At 38.4% G+C, this 5123-nt stretch overlaps 1 long non-coding RNA gene across 1 annotated transcript; it reads left to right on the top strand.

The window, feature by feature from the left end:
• The first annotated feature begins 384 nt into the window (after positions 1-384).
• LOC140145700 (uncharacterized) lies at positions 385-2981 on the top strand. The gene is made up of 3 exons (XR_011858119.1): positions 385-876; positions 1790-1853; positions 2744-2981. It is a non-coding gene; the product is annotated as an uncharacterized lncRNA (long non-coding RNA).
• The last annotated feature ends 2142 nt before the right edge of the window (positions 2982-5123 follow it).

The following is a 5123-nucleotide window of genomic DNA, read 5'->3' as shown; positions in this document are numbered from 1 at the left end:
AAAAATGTGATTTTTGGTCAAAAATATGATTTTTGGTCAAAACTGTGTTTTTTTGGTCAAAAATGTGATTTTTGGTCACTTATTGGCTTGTCACATTAACAAAAAAAAAAATCACACCAAAAGAGACTTTTACACATAAAGTATATATGAACTATGCACTCTATGAAGAGGCTACAGATATGAAAAACCCTGTAGCTCCAGGTGACCGATACACAAATTGATCAGACAGCTGGGTCATGTATAGACTAAATCCGTCAGTCTCCTAACCTATGCGCACGGCCGCTTCTCTGTGCCGGTTCGGAGACTGACAAAATATAGCGCATAGAGTGTAGCAGTAGAATTTGACCCTACGTCATGAAACGTCACCTCATGAATATGGATTTTTCAAGCATATAAGACCGAAATTCACGTCGGCGATGCACTGGCTCAGTTTATTTTATCTGTCGCTTAGATGTAAATTTCGAATGTAATTTCCCTAAAAAAATAACTTTTACTAATCTTTCTTGACTTTCAATGAAGCATGTAGAAACTTTGAGTAAGTGGGCACACCTGGACTCCACTTGGGCATATACAGTGCTCAATTTTACGTATATTTGATAAGGACAAATATCGTAACCGGGGATCAGTACCACTGGCACTATGCATGCATGCTATGCACATAAATGTGTATTGAAAACTGCATGATGCCAGGCCTGCTATGCTGAAGTGCACTCGTGCCACTCGAGCTCCTGAAAATGTGAAATGAGCCTGATCGTCACAACATCCACCGCCCTGCACATTCATGGCATCTGCAACCTAACATCATCACATAGAGATCCGCTAGAATCATGGGTGAATACCCGGGACCGGTGAATACTGAGATTTGTGCCGTTTGTGGTAAGTTTACTCGGTCAGACATGTCAGAAGTGTACATAATTTTGTGTACTGTGTTGAGTGTTGTACTGCTGGTTTAAACTGGCAAGACATGACTGGAGCATGGGAGTGTGCATCGTTCAAAAGCAAATCACTAAAATATCACAATACAATGGCATGCATTGTTGTCTGTCTAGCTAGGCATTCACAATTCAGACTTCAACTGTCAGCTCTTGACAGTCAAACATGCCATGGCCCATGCAACATGCATGCTCAGTGAATTAAAAGACCGGCCTAGGTTAAATGCTAAAAACTAACACCAACATCAACACTAAAGTTTGTTCGGCGTATAAAGGTGGAAATTATTCGGGTTTTGTTACTGCGTGTGTCAATAGAGTCCCAACTCACGCAACTTGCGTAAATTCACATAAGCGTTAGCCGCCAGTCACGCATTACATTCTAAGCGTAAGCACTGTGCCCAACAAGCGTGCTTGATGAGTCTTATTTTTCTGCCTTATGCTGGTTTCATACTTTTAGCCGCTGAGCGGAGAGGCAGTGACATGACATGACTCTGAATGGCACTCTTTCCGCGTAGCACCACTCCAACAATTGTATTTTGTTCTGCAGCCGCAGAGCATACACATACAATGGTGGTCTGTTGGAGGTGGCACACTGAAAGTAGGCCCAACTGATGTGAAACTATCAAACTTGAAGCAAGTAATAGGCAAAAGGTTGCCACTGAAATTGTAAAGTACCGTAAAAAATTAATTGTTCTCTAGTCTTGAGTAACAATTCCAAGCCTAATCACAGAACTAACCTCCAAATTGTGTCTTGTACTTGTAGTTATATTTCTATGGTCAATGTTTATAAATTCTAAAAATAGGCCTAAATGTAAATAAACCAAGACTCAATGTTTTTGTATTGTTTGTTATTTCAGTACACAACATGACTGTAGTGTTCAACAACTTGAAGTTTCACAACTCAGATGACAAATATATCAGGTATGTACGTACAAATTAAACAACAAAGAACATTGTGAGATATTTCAATATGATGACTTTCACTTCCATATTGAATACATGCATTGCATATATACAGGTCATAGGTTTTGTGTTATTTAGACAAAAAATGCCATGCACATATTTTTTTTTGTGGGGGGGGCTTTGGGGCACCAGCCCCTGGGGTAAAAGCAAGGGCGGCCAGAATGAAGGGCAGCGGAAGAAGAAGGGCGGCAAAAACAGGGCGGCAAAAATGAAGGGGGCATCAAAAAGAATTAGTAAATAAAAAAGGGCTGACAATTTTGATAAAGCATACAAATTTTTGGAAAAATGGTACTATACATCAAAATGTGTTGCTTTTAAGGCTCTAGCGCCTGAAATCCTTCTTTCCACCAAAATTAACCCTGTCAGATCATGGACAAAAATAGTGTAAAATGCATGAATGGTGCTGTTACATGTGCAAAAACAACAACATTTTAACTGTTCAAATGAGGTGCCTTCATGAGGCCTCGTCGTACCACTTCCGCGTGAGGCCTAAAAAAATGTTTGATCGGCGTAGCCCGACCGACCCCAAGAAAGTCCCGACCTGTCTTTTTTTTTTTTTTGCAAAATGAAAAATAAATTAATTTAATTTTAAAAAAGAAGAAAAGTTCAGCTAAAGGGGTCATCTGGAGACACTAAAAGTAAAAAAATAATAATAATCCCTACCTACCTACGATATTTTTTGTATGTTACGCCAATCAAGCAATTTTTTATGCATATTTCAACAACTTTTGAAATTGGAATGTGTTACGATTTTGAAAGCCAACATGCTGTAATACTGTACATGATTGCATATCAATATTCTTTACTGTTATTGATTTAGCATTCCTTTTTTGTTGTTAAATTTACAGATCAAGAAGATGGATTTCAACTATAACAAGTTTTGCCTGAGACAGCAACAATAGATGAATGATTAGCAAGCAATGGGTGCTGGCATTTTGCTGAACTGAAAATATGAAAAAGACCAATTGTAACATTCACAATCATTGTTTAAGAGAGCGATTTTGTAACTCTTCACATTCCTCCAGGAGTGAAATTCATATCGTATTTTTCCTTACTGATGTTAACAGTATCGTGCAGGGTTCATCAGTGGCGACGCTAGACTATGCCATAGTCGATTTTTGATAAATAAAAATGTTATAATCATGATGAACGCATTCAGTTGAACTCGAAATTATACTGATATTTAGTAGGCCTACATCAAAATACTAGTATAAAATGGTTATGAAAAAGTTTAGGCTATATAATTATATTTGTGACAGTCAAAGTAAAGTATAGGCCCTCACGTAGGCTTATATTATTGAATGCAACATATCATAATGGCATAATTATAATGACACTTCAATACTGAACAATTCTAATTTTAGAATCTGCCAGTTTATTATCCGAAAAACCGACTATGGACTTTCACTTTTAAGCAGAACTTTACCCCGGTACTCACACACTGTCAATCATACTTGTTTATCAATAAAATCTAACCACAAGACTAAGCATGGTGGTACAATACGCGCTAGATGCATACGTTCATCCACCAGCACAAAAGCGCCGCATTCCCTAGATAGTTGCTAGTTGTGTATAGTTATAATGGTACCAGTACGCGTCGGGAGGATTTAAACAATAACGAGATCTGGGCGACCAATCACAAGCCAGATTCATTTTTAAAGATGCATTACATCATCACCAATTTTAGTTAGGCCAGAAATTGGCCTAACTCTCAAGGCAAAGTCAGTAGTCCACTTGGGAAGCTAACAAACAGAGGTCGGACGGTGACTGAAAAGATCAGTTGTGAAAATCTATCAATTGTGCACTCATTAATTAAATCAGAGTTTTAAGCTTAAATGTAATAGCCAGAGTAGTGCACAATTGGCAAGTGGACTACGGAGAAGTCTATGGCGACGCCAGGAAATTTTTTGGGGGGGGCATTAGGGGAAAAGTGAATTTCAGGGGGGCAAAATCAACAAAGTTTATGCAAAATTACCGTAAAAGTGGAAATTTTCGTAATTTTGGGTTTTTCTGGGGGGCAACAGGGGGCAAGAGTTCTGACTGGGGCCATTTGCCCCCCGTGGCACCGCCACTGGGGTTCATCAAAAATAAATGAAATAAAAGATTGGGTCAGATTTTTATTCAAGTCCACTTCATCTCAGTCATCTGAGTCAGAGTGATTCCATTTGTATCCAGGTCAGTCAGCCACTTCCGAATTCATTTGTGTCTGAGTCTAGACTCGAATCCAAGTCCAACAAGACTATGGCAGATTTCATGTTCATAATCGGAAGTTAAAGATTTTATATCAAAGATTCCAAAAAAATTGCCACCAATCCCATTGTAGATGTTCAGTCACAAAAACAGGTGTTATATTTCTTGTAACTCTACATCCATACATTGTGAATCGCAATACATGTAGAGTCACAAGAATTAAAACACCTTGGGCGGGTGTTGTTTTCTTATGAATATTGATTCCTCTTCATGATTTTGTTGTTTATTATGTAGGGTGTCATTTTTGGGTAATTTACTGCCCGGGTACCCGGCACATTTTTCGGGCGGGTAACCGAAATTGCAAAAAAAAGTTATTTATTTTTTCAGTTTTGTAGTGTCCCTGGACCTAGACCTAAATGCTAGGATCATTCAAAGATTTTTTGCATGATGTTTTGTGTTTTTAATATGAAAATTGATACTTTGTTTTCATGTCATACTCTATACGCTGGCGAAGTTACGTAACTAATCGGATTAACTACCATAGCAATAGGTGAAAACAATTTTGATTATATCGCGCTTCACTACAAGCAGGTTGTACTCATCACCTGTGTATGTCTGCAATCATAGATTTAATACAATGCCGCTCCTTTCAAAGATACTAATCTTACAGGTGCGAGAGATCAGCATGATACGGTTCAATGCAGAGGTACCGTGTGGACGTAGTAGTGGAGCGCGATATAATCAAAAGTTGTTTTCACCTATTGCTATGGTAGTTAATCCGATTATTACGTAACTTCGCCAGCGTATTAATGATATCAAAATGCATTGAATTTGAAAAATGCACAAAACATTGTGCCAAATTTTTTTTTGGTCAACCTTGAATGATCCTAGCATTTAGGTCTAGGTCCAGGGACACTACAAAACCAAAAAAAAAAAAAAAAAAATTCGGGTACCCGTGCAGTGTAATCTCAGGCGGGTACCCGCGAGCCTGCCCAAAAATGCCAGCCTTATTATTATGTCAATGCAACTATTGGGTTG

This window comes from Amphiura filiformis, unplaced genomic scaffold (genome assembly GCF_039555335.1).
Source record: "Amphiura filiformis unplaced genomic scaffold, Afil_fr2py scaffold_594, whole genome shotgun sequence".
Taxonomy (NCBI): domain Eukaryota; kingdom Metazoa; phylum Echinodermata; class Ophiuroidea; order Amphilepidida; family Amphiuridae; genus Amphiura; species Amphiura filiformis.
This window is presented reverse-complemented; position numbering and strand designations above follow the sequence as displayed.